Raw genomic sequence first — 24,874 nt, forward strand, 5'->3', positions numbered from 1 at the left:
AAGAAAGGCTTACCAACAGATTTCTGGATCCCCAACACAGAACTTCCTAAGTCCCCACTTTATCCTCCTCCCTTGGGATCTTTTAAGACATCCCAATGACCTTAATTCTCCTTTTCCTACTTTAGCCAAAAACAAACAAACCCTTAACATATCAAGTAATGTACCACCTAATATTATTTGATCAGTATTTCAAAAGATCAGACATCACAGATTTTAATTGCCCATGTTCTAAATACTGCAGAAACATCTTCATTGGTTTCCCTATCTCTACTTTCTAATCCAAACTAAATGGAACTATTAGACACATCTTCCTTTGACTTTTAGTTCTTTGTTAGTAAATACTATATGCTTGTGAAAAATTTAACGCAAATGTAAAAAAGCATCGTTTCTCTGTTCAAAGAAGGTTCAAGCTTATACTATCTTAAATTCTAACTCCAAACTACCTTTCCAACACTGTCTCTCCCAACTTTCTCCCAAGTACCTTTCACCACCACACATGCACATACACTCCAATAAACAAAAATGCCAGAACATCCCAACCCCTCCCGAGTACACTAGGGCCCATCAGTAATTCTACTACTCAAAGACAGACAGGAGGATTGCCAAATTCTAAGCTAACCTGACTGTCAGATAAAGAAAGAAAGAAAGAAAGAAAGAAAGAAAGAAAGAAAGAAAGAAAGAAAGAAAGAAAGAAAGAAAGAAAGAAAGAAAGAAAGAAAGGAACAAACACACACACACACCCCTAACCTCACAAAATACGCTAAAGACCTAACCTCTGCAGAGCTCTTTCCTTGCAAATGTCCTCCCCTATAACTCCAACATATATGCAATAGCCAGAAATGTGCCCTCCCTACTCAGAACTTCCAGAGCATGTTATCTTTCTTAGTATCCTTGTTAATCATGGCTAGTTTATGTCTTACTTAATGTACTGAATTGTATTTGTATGTACTGAATTCATGCATGGTCATATAGGTAGGTGGGCTTTGGTGTGTATACAAGGGTTAGAGATCAACCTCGATTGCTCTCCACCTTGTTTTTGTTTGTTTTTTTAAACTATTTTTTAGGTTTCCACAAGGCTTTTCCAAATATCCTTTCTGTATTTATCCCTATCCCCTCTTCCCCCATCTCCAGTTAAAGCTCTCATTTTCACCCTGTCTGCTGTCTACTACCTTGGCTTCTATGGTTACTTCAGGTTATACATTGAACCCTAAAGATATGATTCTAGGATCCACATCTGTACCTTATTTTTTGAGGCAAGGCTTCTTACTGACTTGGCTAGGCTGGCTGGCTAATGAGCTCCAGTGACTGGTCTGTCACCACCTCATCCCATATTTTATGGATCGAAAGGATTTTAAGGATCCAAACTCAGGTCCTCATGCTTATGCAACAGTCCCTTTACTAAGAGTCCAACCCCTATTATTTTTATATGCTAAATTCCACGTAGTCCTTAAAGAAATATCATGAGAAACCCAAAACTTAATTTTTTTCAATGTGCTAGCAATGGTTCTATTCATTTTCAAGAAATGGCTGTCGGGCGTGGTGGTGCACGCCTTTAATCCCAGCACTTGGGAGGCAGAGGCAGGTGAATTTCTGAGTTCGAGGCCAGCCTGGTCTACAGAGTGAGTTCCAGGACAGCCAGGGCTACACAGAAAAACCCTGTCTCAAAAACTAAACAACAACAACAACAACAACAAAAAACAAAAAAAAAACAAAAAAGAAAGAAAGAAAGAAAGAAGTGGCTATGTTTGTGGTAAGAATTATTTGAAATTAAAACAAATGGCTAGATTAATAAATAAAAAAATGGTTTAACCATGAAAATAAGGGGTATATGCTCTAAACTGTCACTACCACTCCTTAAAGTCGCCTCTGGGTATAATTATTTTTCCTTTCTAAAAAAAAATGCAATTGCAAAATGATAAATTATGTTATCCTTCTAAGCATAATGGAATGTTAGATGAAATGAAGCCAACCAAGGTAACAGAAGGGATACACACACTAAGGTACATCTGTCAAGTCTCCCTATATAAGACTAATTCTCACCAACTAACTAAAAATTCTCAACTTGTAAAGCAAGACTTTTACTTTACTCAGCTCTAATCTTCCTTGGCTTTTCTATTAGACTGACAATCAATTCCACTGATTCTAAGTTCATTTCAGCCTATTCTTTCCTAAGTGCCACCTTAGCTCCCTCCCTTCCCTTTCTCTCAGCAGCAGCTGCCCTGACTCAGTTCACATGACAACAGAGCCAGACCTCAGTCTGGTGTACTTACTACTCCTTTCTCTCACCGTTTTCTCTCCACTCCCCTGGTTTCCAGTATCATTTGTACAGACCTCCAGAATCTACATGCTCAGAGCAGCACCTCTGCTTCCACCAGACTTAGGACTCTTTAGGCCACTGTCCTCTCTTCCTTCTTCCCCACTCACATTCAGATCTTATCAACTACTTCTCCACAGGACTCCTCAGCAGTCCATCCCAGTTCTTATAATCTCCAGTCTTATTATTGTCCCTCAGCTCCATACTTCCTGATCCCCGAGGCATGAAAATAGCCTCTTAAGTGGCCTTGCTTTTCTACCACTCCCATAACAAATGACTAGGAACCCTGAACAACTAAGAGCTAGTGCCAAGGTCTGAGGCATTCCTGCTATCTGTGGCGACTAATCCTCCTTCCACTGCTTTGATCAGGGAACTCCCCTGAGCTCAGAATACTTCAGCAGCTCCCCAACATTCAGGGGCTCTACAATACGAACCCAATATGCCAAGACAGAATTATTTGTTGTTATTCTCATCTTCTTATCATAATCTAACATTCGAGCAAACATGAAAGAGGGCCATTACAAAACTCAGTCAAGTTTGGAAAAAACACAATTTGTCCTTACAAGCAGAAATCACTATACCTAGGGCTTTATAACCCCTCTGACAATGAAAATGAAACTGTGCTGTAGAATGGAAACTACTTAGAAAAATGGGATCAAGTAGGGGTGGTTAAAAGGGGCAGGGCAACAACGACACAGAAGTGTGCACTGGGGGGCACGAACCAACCCCCACAAAAAGCTAGACACATAAACAGAATGCTTCAGAGCACCACAATGAAATACAGATAAAAAAGTAACATTGTTTTCTTAAACACTCTCAAAACTCTTCTGAGACTGTCACCCCTATTTGGAAAAATATCACTCCTGGTACAAAAGTCATGATTCTAAAAGAATTCAAAATGAAAAAAATTAAGTATTAAGGGAAATATTGAACTAGGTGAAACCCAGAAAATGTCCCCCAAACTTCTTTTCTTCCAATCTTTAAAACAGGGTAACATAAACACCCCCACCAAGTCAATAGGAAAAGCAATGGTACTTCTAAGTCTTAAATTAGGAATTTTGGATAATTTACTTGTTTTATTATTTAATTTTCTTTCTAGAAAGAGAAAGACAGAGTCCAGGCGGGACTCAAACGCATGGCTGTGTTCTATTTTCTTTTTTTCTTTTCTTTTTTTTTTTTTTTAAAGATTTATTTNTTTATTTATTATATGTAAGTACACTGTAGTTATCTTCAGACACTCCAGAAGAGGGCGTCAGATCTTTTTACAGATGGTTATGAGCCACCATGTGGTTGCTGGGATTTGAACTCCGAACCTTCGGAAGAGCAGTCAGGTGCTCTTACCCACTGAGCCATCTCACCAGCCCGTGTTCTATTTTCATATACCTACACAATTCCTTGACTACTCTTAGACAAATCAAAAGGATTCTTAGATATTCACATTGCTAATATGCAAAATCACTTTCTTTTTATTTTTAATTAATTTATTTATTTATTTTGCTTATGGTCCTCCAAAACCTTGATTTAATAAAATATTATGGCTGACTAGTCTTTTCACTGCTACACTCAAGAGAACTAATTTGGCCGGGTGGTGGTGGCACACGCCTTTAATCCTAGCACTTGGGAGGCAGAAGCAGGCGGATTTCTGAGTTCGAGGCNAGCCTGGTCTATAGAAGGAGTTCCANGACAGCCAGGGCTACACAGAGAAACCCTGTCTTGAAAAAGTCAGCTATTCTTTTTAATTTTTGAGACAATGAACTATGTAGCCCTGGCTGTCCTGGAACTCACTCTGTAGACCAGGCTGTCCTCAAACTCACCTGCCTCTGCCTCCTGAGTGCTGGGATTAAAGGTGTGTCAGTTTTAAATTTATTTTCACTGATATCACTGAGTTTTTATTTATCAGTAATCATCAGTTTTTATTTTCACAGTGATCACTCTAACAAGCACTTTTCAACTCACATGTACACCCAGTGGGCCCTTCAATCAAGATTTGAAGAATGTTCTTAAACAAAGACCATTTTCTTGGATTTGTGGCACTAGAAACTTCAAGGACCTTCAACAGAGAGCAAATGTTCTACCACTGAGTTGAATCTCAGCTCTTTTTCACCTTTTGAAGTAATTTCACTAAGTTGTCCAAACCAGCCTTTAACATACCCTGTCATGCCAGGCAGGGTTTAACTTTCTATCCTCCTGCCTCTCAGTCTTCCTAGTGGCTGGCATTACATAGTGTGATGGTTTATATGTGTTCGGCCCAGGGAGGGGCACTATTAGAAGGTGTGGCATTGTTGGAGAGGTGTGTCACTATGAAACCCTGTCTCGAAAAGCCAAAAAAAAAAAAAAAATGTTGTCCTTATGAGAGTTGCCTTGGTCATAGTGTCTATTCACAGCAGTAAAACCCTAATTATGACACATATCTGTCATAAGGTCCATCTAATTTTTTTTCTGAGACAGGGTTTCTCTGCATAGCCCTGGCTGTCCTGGAACTCACTTTGTAGACCAGGCTGGCCTCGAACTCAGAAATCCGCCTGCCTCTACCTCCCGAGTGCTGGGATTAAAGGCGTGCACCACCACGCCCAGCCATCTAAGTTCTTATATTTTAGGTATTTCTTACCTTTTCTCAGACATTGCTAATACACTTTATTTCTTCAGAACCAGAGACTGAATCTAGCTAGACCTAGTCCATGTATGGTTAAGTGCTTTACCACTGAGCTTTGACCCCAGCTTCTATTTTTTGTAGTCTGTCTTTTTTTATTTTTGAGACAGGGTCTATGTAGCAAAGGCTGGCTTGTAACTCATGCAAGCCAGGCTGGCCTCAAACTGGTGACAATTTTCCTGCCTCAAACTCCTAAGTGCACTCTGCTGGCTTCTCTATCACTCATTAGAATTTCTATTACAGGATAAGTATCCCTAAATTTGTCCTCTATTATTAGTAACTTTCCTCTTACTTGCTTTTGAATTTTGCCTTTATGTGTGTGGGTGCGAGCATGTGAGTACATGGGTGCGAGCATGTGAGTACATGGGTATGTGCATGTGAGTGCAGGTACCCACTGAGGCCAGGTGTGGGATTGTCTGGAGCTCAAGTTCCAAGTGGCAATGATCTGCCCAACGTGGGAACTCAATTCCAATCCTCTGTAAGTCCTATGTGTTCTTAACCATTGAGCTCTCTCTCCAACCCCTGACTTTCCTCTTTATGTATATACCTTTCTACTAACTTTTCTGTACTGGCTAACTTGGTCAACACAAATCAAATCTTTTGTTCTGTTTTGGAGACATGGTCTATTGTGTTATCTCTGCCTGTCCTCAACTAGAGATCCACCTGGATTAAAGGCATACGCCATCACATCCAGCAAGAGATCCTGTTTTGGTTCCTAATAACTTAAGGTTTTTTTCCATAGCAATCTTTCAATTTTTGGGGTGGACAAAATGCCTTCCCAGATTCTTCTGAGACCCCAATGGTTATTCTATACCAACCATTATGCTGTCTTTCCTAGTGTTTCATTTCTCAGTTGGATGTTTTGGACGCCTCTTCCAAACTGCTGCTTTTCCTCAAAAGCATTGATCCTTTTGCTTGTCCACATTTACAGACAAGTTGCTAAATTAGTTACACTGATAACTGGAAGACTTTCCTGAACCCCAGAGAAAATTCCTGCTTTGCCAAGAAGTGAACTTGCATTCTAACAGTTGCAAGCATCCTTTCTAGATAAAATATGTAATCAGTCAGGCTTTCCTTTAATGGGGGGAAAGTACTACACTTTCCAGGTCCAGTATCATATCCTACAGAATGACTATAAGCCACCTAAAACACTGCCCCCTAGCTAGGTCTGGTGGCACAAGCCTAATCCTACCTACTTGGGACATTGAAGCCTGACTGTGCTACAAAGCAAATTTGGCCTCAAAAAAATAAAAAAGAAAGAGGGTGGTGCACATCTTTAATCCCAGCACCTGGGAGGCAGAAGCAGATGGATCTCTGTGAGTTCAAGGCCAGCCTGGCCTACAGAGCAAGTTCGAGGACAGCCTGGGGTACACAGGAAAACCCTGCCTGGAAAAAAAACAAAATGAAGTAGAAATTAAAATAAAAAGAGGGCTTGGAAAATAGTTCAGAAGTAGAGTACTTTGACTAGCATGCAGATGATCCTATGCTCAATCTACAGTATCACAAAGTTAAACAAACATTACCCCAACCTTTCTTGCCATAGCACCCATGTTGTAAATCCATGTATAACTCAGATAACTTAATGTATTTCCTGCTACAAGACCACCAGAGGTAGACCTACCTACATTGATAGGGAAATGGCTCAGATTTACTCACTCGACTATGTCCATGGCTTTGTTCTTTCTCCTATGACCTTTTTGCTTTGTACATTAGTGTATTTATAGGATGCCAGTTTCTGGAATATGGCCACAGATTCACTAAGTCTCTTAGTTTTCCCCCTGACAGATTGCTTTATTCAAAGACAAAGTACTCTGATTAAAAGTACGTTTCAGGGTCCCTTGGCTCTGGATGTTTACTCCTCTTCCTCAATATGACTTTGAAAGAAAAGAAGAGCAAAGGTATTTGATATTTATTCTATGTTAAATTTAAAGTCGTGATTTTTAAGGTACCACAGAAAATAGCATGGGAATGTGTAAATAAAGCAAAAACATCCATGAGACAGAAATTTTTAAAAACCGAATCACTAGTAACATGTTATAATACAACACTCAACAAAACAAATAATCTTAGACTTAAGTAACTCATCAATTCAAACCCTAGTCCATAAGAACAGATTATACCAGATTATACTGTATTTTCAAACAATTCTGCTCCCTCCTCTGTCAATGAGAAAACAACGCCTGCTGTTGGGCCCTCCCTCCATCCTTGCCCTGCCCCACTTGGAACTTCTGTATGCTTCACTCAGGAATTAAGTCCAAGTGTTTGTTAGAGACTAGTTTTTCCATAAAAAACCGTTGTGTGCCAACTGGTAACTGCAAGGTTCTATTTGCTTAAAGAGTCTGAACTATCTTAATTAAAAAATTGGCCCTAAAATGACAAACCTAAAACCCTTATTTTTCCAAAGCCCCTATTCCTGCTCAGATTAAGAGCTGCCAAAAATATCCTCTAAATTTAGCTATATTTATAGGCTAACAATACCACACTATGTTAAATGTTTTTAAGATTAGCCTGATGGTAGGAACAGAACAGACTTTGCACCTGTTTTTAGATATGTAAAGCAATAAACTCCCCTTTATAAAAGCATCACCCTTTAAATGCACGCAGTAATTGACCAATCCACTTTTACCATAACATTATACTGTTTATCATAATGGAACGAATATAACTACTGTATGTTTCACCCTTTTTGACTTCATAGTGACAATTTTTTTAAAAGATTTATTTATTTATTATATGTAAGTACACTGTAGTTGTCTTCAGACACTCCAGAAGAGGGAGTCAGATCTTGTTACGGATGGTTATGAGCCACCATGTGGTTGCTGGGATTTGAACTCCGGGCCTTCGGAAGAGCAGTCGGGTGCTCTTACCCACTGAGCCATCTCACCAGCCCCATAGTGACAATTTTTAAGTTGCTTTGTAACTTGCTGAGATTTTTCAACAGCAATCCTACTCGCATGTCTGTTTTTAGCTGTAGGTGTACTGGAATGGAGTGTGTAAAACAAGGATAAAGACAGTATGCAAACATAATATAGACTGGAGATTAATTTAAATTACATTAGACAAGAATACGTGAAATAAAACCATCGTAGGTGAAAATTTTTAAATGTCACTTTCCATCAAATACAATGCAGGGTAAAGAAATGTTGGTGTTATTTAAAAAGGGTTCCCTTACACATTTGCTTTGTTCCTGTAATTTCTGCCAATCTTTTCACGAACCAAGCATTTAATCACTGGCCTAGTCATTTTGGTAGTTGTTAACTTAGGTGAGTACCTTTCTCAATGAATGATATACACCCTGCCTTTAATCCCAACAAGGAGGCAGAGGCAGGCAGATCTCTGTGAGCTGAAGTCAAACTGAACAGATCCAGAACAGTTAGGGCTATACAAAGAAAATGTCTTGAAAAAAATAAAAACAAACCGCCAACCAACAACTTAGGCTAAGTGATGGCGCACGCCTTTAACCTAGCACTGGAGAGTCAGAGGCAGGAGGATCTCTGAATTTGGTCTACAGGGAGAGTTCAAAGAGCAAGGACCTCTCTCTCAAAATAAAACTAAATAAACCCCTTCTAGTACATTAGAACTTAAAAGGACTTGGAGTTGTTGGTTGGTTTTGTTTTTAAATTTTGCATTACAATTATTTATTTAGTGTTTCGAAGTACATGCATGTGAGTGCAGTCAAGACCCACATTCTCATGAGAGTCAGAGCACAGCCTATGAGTTAGCCATCTATTTATACTAAGTGGTTTCAGGAACTGAACCCAGGTAATCTGGTTTAGCAGCAGCCATCCTTACCAGGTAAGTCATTTACCACTGCTGGGTTTTGATTTTTTAAAAAAAGATCTCATAATTCAATAGCCCAGGCTGCCCTTGAACTAACAGCAATCCTCTTGCCTCAGCTTCCTGAGTATTGAAATTACAGGTGCTTAACTACTATATCTGCCTTACATTTTTAGTTTAATGTAGTCTAACTTTCAATTACTTTATTCAAACTAATTTTTTTTTTTTTTTGGCTTTTCGAGACAGGGTTTCTCTGTATAGCCTTGGCTGTCCTGGAACTCACTTTGTAGACCAGGCTGGCCTCAAACTCAGAAATCCGCCTGCCTCTGCCTCCCATAATTCTTTTCTTAATTGTCTGGTTTTTAAAATCACATATTGTCACTTTGTACTTTTTAAAACACTCAAAATATTTATAAACTGTAAAGAGTTAGGTGTATGTATAGTTCCGTGGTAGAATGACTGCCTAGCATGTTTGAAACTGGGTTCTACACTTAATACCACAAACAAACTATGAACATTTATTTATGTTTTCATTTATTATTTTAATTTAATTTCTGAGAAACAGTATCTCTATGTGGCCCTAACTGTCCTGGAACTCCTATATAGACCAGGTTGGCCTGGAACTAGAGATCTACCTGCCTCTGCCTCCCCAGTGCTAGGGTTAAAGTCATGTGCCATCATGTCAAACTAACTATAAACACTGGTACTATCACTGTCCTACCCACTAACACTAAAAGTAACTAATAGTGACTGCATGCTATACCTTACCTATATAAACATATGATTTCTATTACTGTTATTCCTAAACGCATTATACTACACTAATGGTTTCCATGCATCATAAACATTGGCAAGAATAAAAGACTGGGCCTTTCTATAACAAGAACAATGTTTTCTAATTGGCAGTTGCAGAACTGTAGAGTGTATTTCTATACTTATGTTTTATTAATACAATTAGCAATAGGCTTTGCAATATATAATTTAATACGTCCTTGAGTCATTACACAAAAGAGCGGGCTGGATTTGCCATACCAGACCAGTAATAAACATACTTCAAGCTGACTATCAACAAGTATTTTTAAACTATACAATCTGTTCCTGGAACTAAACTAAAGAATCAACTATTTTAAGGAATGAATAATCAAAGGGTTTATTCCCCTATAAAGTATGAGGACAATAAAATACTACTAAACTAAAAACATAATGATTAGGGAGCTGATACAAAAAAAAAAAAAAAGGAAGAACTTCTAAGCACACTGTAAGTCAATGAGGAGACATGTAAATTACCAGCACTTTGTTAGACACAGAGAGGCAGCTCTATGGTAAAGTGCTTGCCTATCACGTGAAGGGCCCTAGTACCCAGTACTCAATCCCTAGCACTGGGAAAAAAGAAAGGAGGAAGAAGAGGAGGGAAAATGAATCTAATTATTACACAATTTTTAAAAATAAATTTGTTAGATACAACCTTTTCAAAAAAAGTCACATTTTTCCCAAACTGTATGAACTATAGCAAAACACAAAGGGTTACCAATTATTTTACAAAATTTCCCATTTAAAACAAAACCATGAAGCAATTCAAACAAGCTAGAAACTTGGCTATTCTGAACTTCAAGTCAAATATTTGTAAATAAAACCTGCCACATACCAAAAAATAATAATGGAGTGCTATGCTTGATGGTGTAGCACTGGGTAGGAAGAGGCAGGTGGTTTCTGAGTTCAAGGCCAGCCTGCTCTGCATAGTGAGAAGCAGAACAGTCTGAGCTACCTAGTAAGACTCTATCTCAAAAACAAAAAAGTAACAGTATAGATTCACTACACACAGAGAGAAACATGAACACAATATAATCACTACAGAATTAAAGGAAGAAGCCAAATAATGGTCAAAATGAATCATTCAAAGAGGGAAGAAGGCCAAGTGTGGTGGCCCCCGCCTTTTATCCCAGCACTTGGGAGACAGGGTAAATGTTCAAGGCCAGTCTGTTCCACAGAGCAAGTTTCAAGACAGCCAGGGCTACACAGACAAACCCTGTCTTGAAAAAAAAACCCAAACCAAAACAAACAAAAGTTACAGTATGTTTTGGATTTATTAAAATGTATTATATGCTATTTGATCTTATTATAAATTATCCTTGTCCTAAATTTGATTTTCAAGGTGCTTGTTGTTGGTATAACTACAACTGAGTTTTGTTATTAGTCAATGTTCCCCAGCCATGACGCAATAGATAGAAAAGAAAAGCCAGAACAGTGTACAGTGCACATGTCAGAGGCAAAAGGATCAAGAGTTATGGCTAGCAGCAAGTTTGAGGTCAGCTAGTGCTACATGAAACCTTGTCTACAATAGAAAACTCAGGAAAAGGACAATGTATTTATAACCAATTAAAACAAAACTAGAGTATCAAAACCGTAAGATCCAGTTATCAGGGAACAAATTCAAATTTCAATAGATGTAGTTCAAAAATCAGTTAACTACTAGTGAGCAAGCCTCCAACTTAATTCTTTTTAAATGTCAGATCACACATAAACAAAGTAGAAGGCATAATAGTGACAAGAATAGAAATACAAAACATCCGGGCTGGTGAGATGGCTCAGCGGTTAAGAGCAGTGACTGCTCTTCCAAAGGTCCTGAGTTCAAATCCCAGCAACCACATGGTGGCTCACAACCATCCATAATGAGATCTGATGCCCTTTTCAGATAGTAGTGTCTGAAGACAGCTACAGTGTACTTACATACAATACATAAATAAATAAATAAATCTTTAAAAAAAAAGAAATACAAAACATCCATAAAATAAACAGTTTGAAAAATCTGATTAGCACAAGCTAGTTACTGACAACGCATAAGAAAAATGGAAATTAAAGTCAATTTTCTAGTCATCAAGGAAATTGTGTTTTATGCCAAAATATTCGAGAGTTTATACGTTTCTATGAAACTTTATTCTGTATAAACTACCCACCCCCAAAAAAAAACAAACTCAAAAGCAAAACGGATATACCACAGGAGAAAAGGGGCTGTCAATAATTCAAATCCACAATCTATAAAAAAGAAGGAACCAAGTACAGTTTTACGAATGGAGTCTGTCTACCTTTCAATGATCAGATGCTATGCAACAGACCTGTTTCAAAAAAGAGGGAATGCTCCCCAATTCATCTTACAAGGTTAGCTGGGCAGTTATACGCACCTGGAGAGAGAGAAGAAGAAAAAAACAATTAATAGGATATCCTATGTCATCATCTTGAACTTTCATTTGGACTTACCAAAATAACTTTTAGAATTATTTGGGTAGGGTTTTTATCGATTTATACACATATGCATGCACACACACATGCACACACCTATGTGTAAAAGAATTAGTAGGGTATTCCCAACTTACATTGAGGGTTCTACTGTAAGTTGCTCTTCTAACTCAAACCTGTTCAATTGTTTCTAACAAAGCTATTCTGTCAGCATGTGCTTGTAATGTGTATTTCCTAATATGCTTTCTTATTGTCTGTAGGATTTTTCTTTCAAGGCAGACAACCATTTAGCAATTCTGTGTTCTATTGCACTGTTTGGCAATAAATAATATGCAACAGTGCACATACTCTTTTCTTTAAAGTGATGGCAAAATATAATTATGTGCCAAGCAGTAGTGGTACACATCCTTAATCCCAACACTTAGGAGGCAGAGGCAGGCAGATCTCTGAATTCTAGGCCAGTCAGGTCTACAGAGTGAATTTCAGGACAGCCAAATTAACACAAAAAAAACCTGTCTTTAAAACAAATAAACAAACAATTGTAACTATATCGTGGCAGCTGCCTGGGAAAGTAATTATATGATACTATCAATTGAGGCTCTATTTTTAAATGTTAAAATGTAGGAAGGAAAAGTATATCTCAGAACCCAAAACACATGGTCACCAGAGTTCAGCAAGGTTGCAAAATCAATGCACCATGCTGCTTATAAAAAATAAGATATAAAGTAAAAGACTGGTACAGGTCTTTTATACATCTGCAGAGTCTAGCTAGCATGCACAAGATTATGGATTCAATCCTCAGCACCATTTGGAGGAGAAGTGGTTGGTAGTACACAATTAGCTTACAATTCTAGAGGCTGAAGGAGAAACAAATCTCAAAATCTAGTACAGCCTGGACTAAAGAGTAAATGCAAGGCCAACATGGGCAATTATAAAAAATTAACAACTAAAAAACCCGGACTGAAGGGGCTGAGGATAGATGTAGTCAGTCTGCTAGGCTAGCATACATGGAAGTCTTAGGTTCGATCCCAAGCATCACACACATAGCACTATCTAAAGAACTTGGCATAATGGTACATGTCTATAATCTTAGCATTCTGGATAGAGGCTGGAGGATCAGAAGGTCAAGAGTTATTCTTGGCTACATATGGCTAGTTTGGAAATGGTCTAAGACATATGTAGGGGGAAAAGGAGAGAGAGAGAGACTGAGACAGAGAGACAGCAGAGACAGCTTGGCAGAATAACACTGGTCTAGCGTATGTTAGCCAGTTTAATCCCTGGTAGAAGCAAAGGCGGTTCAGAGTGGAAGGACAGAGAACAAAGGAAAAAGAAATTTTGGTTTACAATGGCAACAAAGATTACAAATTGAGATTAGTGTTTCCAATAGAGGTAAAGACAAATACAATAAAAATCTAATCATTTTTCTCAGAAAATGAAAATCTAACCCTAAAATAAGTAGACAAAAACAGCTAAAATAATCCTTTAAAAGTGGGCAATTTGCCTGGCAGTGGTGGCACATGCCTTTAAGCACTTGGAAGGCAGAGGCAGGTGGATTTCTGAGTTTGAGGCCAGCCTGGTCTACAGAGTAAGTTCCAGGACAGCCAGGGCCACACAGAGAAACCCTGTCTCAAAAAAAAAGTGAGCAAGTTAAGACTTAATTATAAAGCTATCATCGTGAAATTAAGGCAGCAGTGATAGAACTAGCCCAACAGGTCAATAAAAACAGAAACAGAAACTAAGAGCAGATGTGGAGTCAATGAGGTGGTTCAGCTGGTAAGCCTAACAACCTGAATTCAATCCCCAGGACCCACATGATGGAGAGAGCTGAGTCCTGGTCACCTGACCTCCAGACACATCCCCAAACATACACACAGAAATAAATAGCATAATAAAAGCTTAAGCAAATAAAATGAAAGCATGTGCAGATGTATGTAATGCAGTATACCTCAGGGGAGACAGACTGAACTATGTGAGAAATGCAAAATTAATGAGATCCCTATATCACCCACCAGAGGAAAAAATTCCAGATAAATTGTATATGATAAAGCACACAGCCAGGCTGTTAATCCAAGCCTTGGGAGGCAGAGGCGGGTGGATTTCTGAGTTCGAGGCCAGCCTGGTCTACAGAGTGAGTTCCAGGACAGCCAGGGCTAGACAGAGAAACCCTGTCTCAAGAAAAAAAGAAAGAAAAAGAGTGCAGCATCATGATTGCCTTTAAGAATGTCTAGAGAAACACACACACACACACACACACACACACACACACACACGGGGGGGGGGTGAGCACAAGTGCAAAAACTGGCTACCGTCACATTAAGACCTCCAACACAAAAAGTAAACAAAGCTACAAGAAAAGCCACAGAGTAGGAATATATTTCCAGCATATATAATCACATATCTTTAAGATCTACAATATAAAAATATCCACAAATCGTAAGAAAAAGGCAACAGTGCAACACAAAAGTTGATCAAGGACTTATGCACAAACGATTCACAGAAAATTCAAATGGCCAGTAAATCTGGAGGGGAGAGATTCAGCCAACTCCAATAGTAACCAAAGACATGGAGAATAAACAGCAAGGAGATTGCATTTATATCCGACGAATGGAAAAAACAGGAAAATCTAATCTTTTGGCAATGATCTGGAGAACCAAGCTCAGAAACAGCTGGTGAATGTGTCAAATGAAATACAATTTGACTTTTGGCAATTCCCAGTAAAACTGACAATGCACAGACTTCAACACAGCAAGTGCACTTCTACTACAATACCAAGAGGGAGAACTGTTTGAGGGTGCTCATGGCAGCACTGCTGGAAACTGCTGAAAAGTGCAAACAGCCTAATGTGTCCCCCATAAAAATAAATAAATCAGTGTTTTTATATATTAAAATACAGTCTTAGTGAGAGCTTGCTTAGCACCCAAAGGACCCTGCTCCACTACTTGCCCCACAAATAATATGAACAAACTACAATAGTAGTTTTCAAACTTTTTGGTTTCAGGACTCTTAAGCTTTCAAAAATACAGGAGCATAAGAAGTTTTTTATGTCACTCATACTTAGAGAAGTTTAAATAAAGAGTCCAGTATAGTGACACATTGCCTGTCACCTAAGGACTTGAGAGGTTAAAAGGACATTTAGGCCCCTTTGGAACTGGAGCAAGATCTTGTCTTTTTTAACATTTAAAAATATTAGTTTATTAAAAATATTATATATAAAATCATGAATAACATTTTAGAAGGTTAAGTTTTTCCAACTGCAACTATTTTATAGTCTGCAAATCTAATGACTCACTTCGCAGAGGAAAGATAAATTCCAACTGTTTCTGCACTTACTCAATAATGACATCATGAATCATGTAGTCTCTAATGCCTGAATAATATACAGGTGAATGTGGATGAAAAGGGCAAATGACAGCATTGTGAAGATAATTTTGACTTCATGAACCTCCTATAAGACCATTAGGGACCCAGAAGAATCCCTGTAGCCAGTAAACTGGATCTTTAAAACTATGTTTGGTAGTCGGGAGGTGGTGGCACACCCCTTTTAATCCCAACACTCAGGAGGCAGAAACAGGCAGATCTCTTGAGTTTGAGGCCAGTGTAGCCCACAGATCAAGTTATAGGACAACCAGAGCTGCATAGAGAAACCCTCTCAAAAAAACATAAATAAATAAATAAGCAAGCAAACAAAACATGTTCAATATCTACAACAATGCACAATACAGTTAAGACACATAAAGCCTGTCTCAAAAAAACAAAAAGAAGAAGAAGAAGAAGAAGAAGAAGAAGAAGAAGAAGAAGAAGAAGAAGAAGAAGAAGAAGAAGACGACGACGACGACACATAAGGCAAGGCCAGATACTACTTTCGTTTACATACATATTAGAGCAATGGTTGCATGTGGAAAAGAGGAATGAGCCTATATACATTTAGTTTCTTTAAGTGTACTTCCTGCTGAGCAAAAAAGAAAAAAGAAAAAAACGGTTTTAAGATTACATAGATTTTAAAAAATGCTGTATGGATAAACAATTTGGCAGGAATAAGAGCAGGTTGGCCATATTCCAATCAGATATGGGGCAAGGATAGAGGTTACTCAGCACCTGGGTTTGACCTGCTGTCCTAACAAGATAGGTGTGCCTTAAAATGAATATCCCTTGGTCAAAGAACATGCTGGATAAATAACTGAATTTGAATAGCTGGAAATTATTCAACTAAATCAAATTTACTGAGCCCAATAATTTAGATAATTGTCTGGGAAGATGATGATCATGCCAGGTACTGCTTGGGGACAAAGACAAATGAGGACCTGTGTCTACATTCCATTTAGAAGACAAAAATAAAAACATACATTAAAACATAGGAGATTAAATGCAAAAGATGGAACAAAAAATAACAACTCAGGAACACTGATGGTGTTAACAACAGAAAGAGTAAGAAATGGGAATTGTTTGGGGACCCTGAGCTTTAAAAATAATCCTATAAATAGTACTGGTCATCTGTGCTGAATAAGTTTGTTTTCAGCTATGTTATGATACATTAGACACTTCAAATGCTGGATTAGACAGTAGATATGTGGGTACGGTAAGAGACATTTAACAGAGAAGATTCCAGAGAGAGAAGCCAGCAGATAAACCTTGAGGGAAATCCCACCATGGGAGACAGAAAAAGCACAGTGTGAAACAGAAACTTCACAACATTAGCATGTGGTAGAAATGTCCTGACTTGGCAATTACTAGATTTAGTAAAAGGTGAAGTGGAAGACAGGTGAGGTTTCTGTACAATGAGCAAATCAAAGAATACTTGTAAGGATAGGGAAAGGGACCAGCAAAGTTGCAGGAGACCAAATTAGGCAAGGTTAATCCCTGCACTCAGAGGTGAGGCCAGCCTGGTCTATCACAATGAGTTCCAGGACAGCCAGGACTACATACAGAGAACTCTGTCTCAAACCAACCAAAAAGAGTCGACAAGCTACATCCCAAAGGAGGGAGGCCAACCTTTGGGCAGACAGCAAGGCTAGACAGAGGTTGGGCGATCCTTACATAGAGACAAAAAGCAAAGCAAAAAGCCTACACGGGGGGAAAAAAAAATCAAGACTAGGAAGAGACACTGACAACCAGATAACTGGTTAGACTTTCAGTTGGGTTAAAACAAAACAAAACAAGGCATCTAAGCCAGGTGTGCTGATACATATGTCTCAGGAGGCTGAGGCAGGAGAATTCGGAGCCTGAAGCCAGCCAGGCTTCTTAATGTGATTGGGTCTCAAAACAAACAAAAATTATCTTTGATGAAGGTGAAGGATTTCGGAAGCCTGTTAATTGTTTTTTAAGCTTAAAAATGAATTGACACTGTGCATAAGCATAATTAACACATTATCAGTAACAATGTTGGGAGACTATAAACATTTTTAAGCAATGGAAGGGAAAATATCTTTGAAAGAATCTATGAGCATGTTTTTTGAAAAAAGGAAATTGCAAAAAAAGAAAGAAATCCCCATCTACCTAGAAAGTGGACATAAATCAAAAACTAGCATCTTGTTTACCCAAGACTGACAAGGGAGCAAGTGTCCCACAGTCCCACTCCAGACTATCAGGGTCAAAAGAATTCTGTATATAACCATTCCTGGTAGAAACTATACCCTTACCGACCTTCCTAATTATACAACTTGACTCTTACTTCACCTTAACCCTGAATACCCACTATCTAGCTTTCTGTACGAACTAAACTGAGGAGTTTCACACATCGTGCACTGACTGCTCTCAGCCCACCCACCCCAGCACCCAAGAACTGAACTTTAAGTCTTTTTAAAGAGAACTTTTAAATATGAATTTCTTTTTAATTTTTAAGACTTGGTCTCAGTATGTAGGATGGCCTCAAACTCACAAAAATCTCCTGCCTCAGAATGCTGGGGTGAAAGGCATGTGCCACCACTGTCTAGCTTAAGAGAACTTCTTTAATTAAAGCTTGCCATGGCCTCTAGGAAAATCACTCTCTAGGAGCAATATTTCCAACCTGTTGCTGTCTACGAAAGAAGACACTGAGAGTGAATAACTATATAACTGTGAAACCCATTTCCCACATAAGCATCTAGAGAAATCAAATATTAATCAAAACATGCAGGAAGGCTTGCTTAGCAAATAACCTTAGTTAGCCTCTCAAACAAAACTCTCAGGGAGCAAAACAGATTGCAAAGGGCAATTGAAGGCCATTGCTTTTTAATAACCATCCTTCTCCAAACTCATTTTCAAAACTGACTTCCTAAAAACATCATGGGAACACTTGTAGGAAAGTTCATTTCTCATCTTCTTCGAGGAACACCGGGACTCATTTTCGACAATGGGAAATGAAATCATAGGAAACTCTACTGTTTACTACAGAAATATCAACAACTCTGAGCAAAACGTTATTTACAGCGAATATAAAAAAAAAGGGCCAGCTGTCCAACAAAAATGGATCATTCAAAACTGCAATAAAGCATTTTAAAGGGGCAATAAAATCTGGCTTCTGACCACTCTTTGTGATTATCATCACTATGAAAACATTGGTCAGCCTACCACACAAGCTACTTCTCTCAAACTTGTCCTAGCCCAACCGAGCTGATAGCTATCAAGCACAGAGCCGGGTGTCGTCATCCGGGAGTCAGAGAGCTCCCGCACTGCTTCCCACGGAGCACAAGCCCTAACCATTCGCGCTGCAACTCTCCTTTGCAAGCCTCTCCCTATACCATCCATTTCAGACAAACAGTAAATACTTGTCGTTCTCTAAAGAAACTTCACCCTTGAAACGCCCTTTGCCTGTCTGGGCCACCACCTAAAAACATCAGGCTTGTAACCTCAAAATGCCACCTATTTCAGGAACTCCTTCCTGATGCTTCAAACAGAAAGCATGCCTGCTCTGAAACCCCACTGTGACTCGGATGTAGCCTTCGCGCGGCACTTCTTACAGTTTAACCTTCGCTCTTCTACTTCTGACCAGCAAACCTCCACAGCCACCACCTACAAGAACCTCCTTACTCTTTCTCAGCACCTAGCCCGGACGGCATGGGACGCCGAGATTACCAGAAAAGTTGTACGGGGTGAGACCGAAAGAACTTTCACGGGGTGCGATTCCACTCTAAAAACCTCAAAAACGGCCTACCACAGCCAATCAACGGACGCTAGATAATACGCCACATTACATCGTTCGATAAGAAAATAACTTTCTGCCCTTTAATTTTTCTCAATTAAAAAAAAATAAATATATATATACCAAAATTCAAACGCAGCCTCCTAAGAAATTTGTCTCCACAGAAAGGAACACAAAAACTTCCCTCCGATCTGTTAAGTCTTCCGCTTTCGTAGGATGCCTTTTCCCCCCTATTGGTCAAAAGAGTGGTGAGAACTTTCCCATCACTTTTCTTTCTTTATTCACAGAGTCGTGAAAGCAACGATTGGCGGAGAACCACCGCACCAGGGTCACCCTAACGGCCGCGTCTATCTACCTCTGAGAAAATAAAGTCCTAACAAAATGTCTCCGGCTCCACTACTGCCACCGCTGCACATCACCCCGAAGCGGCAGCAAGCGCCGGGGGGGGGGGGGGAAGGCTCGGAGCCCCGGGGCCATCCAGAGGAGGTGGCTCCGGCGCCAAGACTGCCGCGATGGCCGCCTGCGGCAGCTGAACTGAGCTACAGCGGAAACAGCAGCCAGTCACGGGGTTGTGGGAGGCTGGGCAGGAAGGTGGCGCTGCCGCCAAGCGCCTGCAATCCAAGCGCTCATCATGGCGACGAGGGCAATGGCCGCCATGGGGAGCGAACACGCCCCTGCGCGCACACTCGACGCCGCTCCCGGGCTCCGGTCCCCGGAGCTAGCGCCGCCGCCGCGGCCCGCTCTCACACACCCCCTCACGGGCTGTAGCGGAATTTTCTCCTCAGACGCCGCCTTCAAGATGGCGGCTCCCCCTCCCGGCAACCCCCTCCGTCGTAGCCTGCAGCAGGCGCCGGCCGGCCGCCATCTTGTCCCCCGTCCCTCTCTCCCCCCCCTCGCCGATATTTACATAGCGAAAATCGGCCGGGCCGGCCTGCGGCCTTCACCTCATGCCTGCAGCCTTAGCCTCCTCGCCAGGCCTCGCCCCCGCACGGTGCCCCGGGTCGGCCGCGTCGCCCACCCAGGACCCCTCAACCGCCTCCCCAACCGCCGGGCGACGCTGCCCCGGTCCCCGCCCGCTTACAGAGCGCGCCTCGACCGCCGTTCCGAGCACCCGGGCGCCACCCCGGGCCTAACTGCGGCCTCCTCGGGGCCTGCTCGGCGTCGCGCGCCACGCCGCCCGGCCTAGCGCGGGAGGGCGCCTTGCGGGGCCGCCGACCAGGCCGAGAGCAGGCCGCCGCGCGCGCACTAGGCCCCACGGCCGCAGCGGCGCCCCGGACTCACCGGACGGTCGTGCGGCGGTCGGCGACGGTGGCGGGTGCTGCAGGCCGGCCTTTCTCTGGAGCACTGGGCCGGGCTCCGGCTGGTGGGGCGGGCGGAGGGAGGGAGGAGGGGCCGAGCTCGGAGCTGACAAAAAGCGGCCCAGCTCCCCGGCACGGGCCCGCCGTCAGCACGTCACGTCACCGCCGGGGAGAGAGACCCAGGAAAATGCGGAAGGGTAGCTGGGCCCCCTCCTCCGCCCGGTGGGTCCCTCTGACGCCCCGGGTCGGCGCCGTTCACGCCCCGCAACCGGGGAGCCCAGTGGCCTCGCTGCGGCGGGGTCTCCGGCGGCCTGAGTTTCCGTGACAGCGCCCCCCTTCTTTCCACCTCCGCGCTCCCGCCCGCCACCGCCGCCACACACGCGCCGCTGCCACCGCCGCCTCGGCTGTAAAGTCCGCACGAGGCCGCGGTCCGCCGACCCCGTCGAGAGGCGGGAGGCCCGGGCCACCCCCCACCATGTTTGTGGGCCGCAGCCACCCCCCGGGGCCCTTCGGGGACACCTACCGCCTCTCCGCGAGGGTCCCGGCCTGAGGCGGTGGCTCGAGTTGTTTGCAGGCCCTCAGACCCCCCTCCCGCCGTAAATGTGTGTGTGCTATGTGTGTGTGTGTGTCTGTGTGTGTGTGTGTTTTCATCCCCAGTGCCTGGGGATGAAGATAAATTTAGCAACCCTCTCCATCCCCTGCCTTCCCTTAAAAAAAAACAACTTTGAAACAAAATGAAAATGGGCTTGCCAATTTGAATGGTGCAGGCAGAGTGGGGGGGGGGTCCCTAGAATAACAACCAAACCCGGTAATTTTTTTTTAATAAATAAGCTTTCTGTCGGGAAGCCAAATTGGTCTCTTTTTTATTGGGGGGTGGGATGGTAGGTACATTTTGAAGACTTTAGCACACTGCAGAGAATAGAAATTTTTAGTGGTATAGAAACTACACGTGTGTTACACTGGAAGTCTATGGATCATAACTTTTATGTATGTCTCAGTAATAATGCTATACACTCCACAATTATCTAGATTTTTTTAAATAAAATTCTTAAGTCTCTTAAACTTTAAGAAGATAAAGAAGTGAAAGTATCTGATTCGACAAAATATTTATAAACTTAAAAATAGGAGTTTTGTGTTTTTCTCACTCCAGATTACTATGTGGCATTTTTTTCCAGACAGGGTTTCTCTGAGTAGTCCTAGCTGTCCTGAAATTTAACTTTGTAGACAAGGCTGAACTCAAGAGATCCGCCTGCCTCTGCCCCCCAAGCACTAAGATTAAAGGCGTGCGCCACCACGCCCAAGTATGTTACATTTCTATGCTGAATGGGGGGCTAATATTAAAAGTTACGAGGAAAACGTTACTATATGTGGTTTGTACATTAATGTAGACTCTAACATGCTATAACTTTTTGTGGTGTACTGGGGGACATAAGACAGTGAATATGCCGGGCATGGAGGCGTATGCCTTTAATCCCAGCACTCGGGAGGCAGAGGCAGGCGGATTTCTGAGTTCGAGGCCAGCCTGGTCTACAGAGTGAGTTCCAGGACAACCAGGACTGCACAGAGAAACCCTGTCTCGAGAAACAAAAGAAAAAAAAAAAAAGCAAATGTCCTTCAAATATAAATGACATCTTCATCATTTATAGGAAATTTGGGCTATGATACAGGCTGCATCAACATAAAAATAAAACTAAGCAAGATTACTTTAAGTTGGGAAATGAGAAAAGATCAGGGGTGGCACATGCATTTAAACTCAGCACCCAGGAGTCTGAAGCACAGAAATCAAGATCTCGAGCCAGCCTGGACTGCACAGGAAGGCCATCTTAAAAAACTTGGCACACAAGCGCTGCATTTCTAGATGGTTCTGGAAACCGAGAAGGAAGGGGTTCTTCTCAGGCTAAGTCTTGAAGACCAGCCTCACCTCAAAAAAGTATGGGAAGGGGAAGGTTATGGAGCCATATTAGTACAGGTTTTTTAATGATAACCTGTGTTTAAAGTACTTTCTAAGGGCCTCTACTTAATGCTAGGTTTGCCCAGAAGGGAATCTGCATCAGCCACACAACCATAAACAGCAGGTTCCAAACAGAAAGACCAATGTCAGCACTCTTGTCAGGTTTTCCCTGTTAACCACCAACTACTCTAGCAGTCGCAAAGCACTTAAGAAATGAGCATTCAAGGAGAATAAAGGAAAAAAAAAGATGCTGCCTCAATTTACAAGGTCACACGAGTTATTGGGTACTGAGTGTCAAAGAGCCCTGTGTGATTACTTGGCATATATAAAGAAACTTTGACTGGAAAAGGGAAAAGATGGCCTACTTCTGATGCCTAGATATATTTCCATTAAAGTGCAATGAGAATCCTATTGATGATTACACAAATAGAGTCAACTGTATTTTTATTTTAAATTTTCAAAACAGGAAAGGTAGCAGGGATATAGCTCAATGTGCCTATCGTGTGCAAGGTCCTGGATTTGGTAGCCAGCACTGCACACAAAAAGGAGGAAGAGAAAGTGAACTATCATTAAAAAAAAAACCTACATCACTTATGAAAGTTTACTCAACCCTTTAGTGTGCCGAAGATTACTGAAAAGCATTCCTCAACCAAGCCTTGGGTGGTTAAGCATTAGACACCTTGTACTTAATTTCTAATAGTGTCAGTGACTATACAACCTTGGCATCACTTCTCTGCCTTTTGGCTAAGATGGATTGTAGAATCTTGGTGAAAAGAAAGAATAAGGATACAAAGGTTATCCTTGCAAAATATTTTTGTTGTTGTGTTTGTTTGTTTGTTGTTTGAGACAGGATTTCTGTGTGTTGCCCTGACTGTCCTAGAACTCGCTTTATAGACCAGGCTGGCTCCAAAATCACAGAGATCCGCCCACCTCTGCTTCCTGAGCGCTGGGATTAAAGATGTGTGCCACCACTGCCCGACTTGCAGAACTTGTAAAAAGGAGGCTGTGTAGAACGATAAAAACATTCCTGAAAACTCAACCTTAGGTTGCAGACTTAGAATCTCAAGCAATGCAGAGGCTAAGGCAGAAGGTGCTGAATTAAGGCCAGCCCAGGATACATAGGTAGACTCCGTCTCGAACGACTAACAAAAATACAGTCTTAAACTGCTTTCATTTTTCTCAGCTAAGTAGATCCAAAGTAAGAGGAGATTTTATCTGGAGAAACTGAGAGCAGAATATTTCAAAAGCCTATGTTAGAAATATAAAATGACTGATTTCAAAGTAGTTAACAGAATTTTGATGGTATGCTGATATGTATTTTGTTCCTTCAGAGCTGTTCATGTATGTTAAAAAACGTCCGGTCATATTTTGGATGTTTCAATAACAGAATTTCTGACATATTTATAGGTGCTTGAACCAGAAGCCACATGAGGCCTTTTGATCATTTCCCCAGAGAAAGATTGGTACAAAAAGATCTGCACTCCACAACTGTCGCTAGTAGGAATCCAGACAAGATGCTCTATTTCTGGCTTATGAGTAAATACAGACTTTCTGGAATAAAGTTGTGATGATGCATTTTATATCCCAACATTTATTTTTTTTAAATTTCCCCTAAGGAAGCTATATCTTTATCTGAGCATGCCCTATAAGAATTAACCACGTGTCTGATACTTGACACTTAAAGCATACCTAGCATGAATGAGTTGCATCTTCTGAAGAGCTCAGTTGCCTATAATTAGTGCCAAAGAACAAGCTTTAAGTCTCCAAGCTGTGTGTCTTCCCTGAGGAAAATAATTGTAAACTAATGACTGAAAAGTAGGGGATGTTTCAAACAATGTTTCTCATATGAATCATCGGTTGACTAAGATATTGTATAATTCCCCAAACTCACCCATGACAAAATTCTACCTCAGGGATTATAAATGACAGGACACAGCAGACCAAGTAGCTCCGCTGAAGAGGGAAAAACTCAATACAGTGGCCTAGAAACAAAGAGCAGTAATCAGGAACAGCCTGGTGCCCGGCCTTCAGCCACCACTGTGTCCCACAACTCAGGGCTCCTCAGAGAAATGACTGAAAACTAGACAAGCACACGATGAGCCAGAACCCCTTCTACAGGAAAGCAAGAAAAGAAAGCAGCGGAGTTCAATAATGGTGTATAGAAAAGGTCCCGGGGACCAGTTCAAAGAGTCCCGCTGGCTAAAGTTCGGGAAATGCGGACATCTGAAGGATAGTAACTACTACGGATCGAAATGTACTGAATATGTTCATGAATTCGTGAGGTCTTACAGAAAATCAGCTAATGGCAATGCTTTCACAACTTGGTATAAGTGTAAAGAACTAGTAAGCTCTACAGTTGAGATACTTCCCCAGCCGCTGGTTTTTTTTTTTGAGATAGGGTTCCACAATACAGCCCAGGCTAACCTGGGACTTAACAATCTGTCTGCCTTTACCTCTTTGGGTTATGCTATCAGGTTCACCACCCTAAAATGGTGATTTTGATGGTATGCAAATTATATCTTTCTTTTTTTAA

The 24,874-nt window shown here is 41.2% G+C and overlaps 1 protein-coding gene across 9 annotated transcripts in view; it reads right to left on the reverse strand.

Moving 5' to 3' along the window:
- The window catches only part of Zfx (zinc finger protein X-linked), a 48,126-nt gene extending 27,032 nt beyond the window's left edge, over positions 1-21,094 (reverse strand). For 2 of the 9 annotated variants that reach the window (XM_029534049.1, XM_029534044.1), the window contains exons 1-2: positions 20,914-21,094; positions 11,855-11,920 (exon numbers count right to left, since the gene is read on the reverse strand). The gene's annotated coding sequence lies outside the window, so the exon portion shown is untranslated. Of the gene's footprint in view, positions 1-11,824; positions 11,921-19,447; positions 19,508-20,373; positions 20,723-20,913 lie in introns of those variants that run through there. The other 7 variants (XM_029534048.1, XM_029534047.1, XM_029534050.1 and 4 more) reach the window with 6 other exon arrangements.
- Positions 21,095-24,874: the final 3,780 nt, after the last annotated feature.

This window comes from Mus pahari, chromosome X (genome assembly GCF_900095145.1).
Source record: "Mus pahari chromosome X, PAHARI_EIJ_v1.1, whole genome shotgun sequence".
Taxonomy (NCBI): domain Eukaryota; kingdom Metazoa; phylum Chordata; class Mammalia; order Rodentia; family Muridae; genus Mus; species Mus pahari.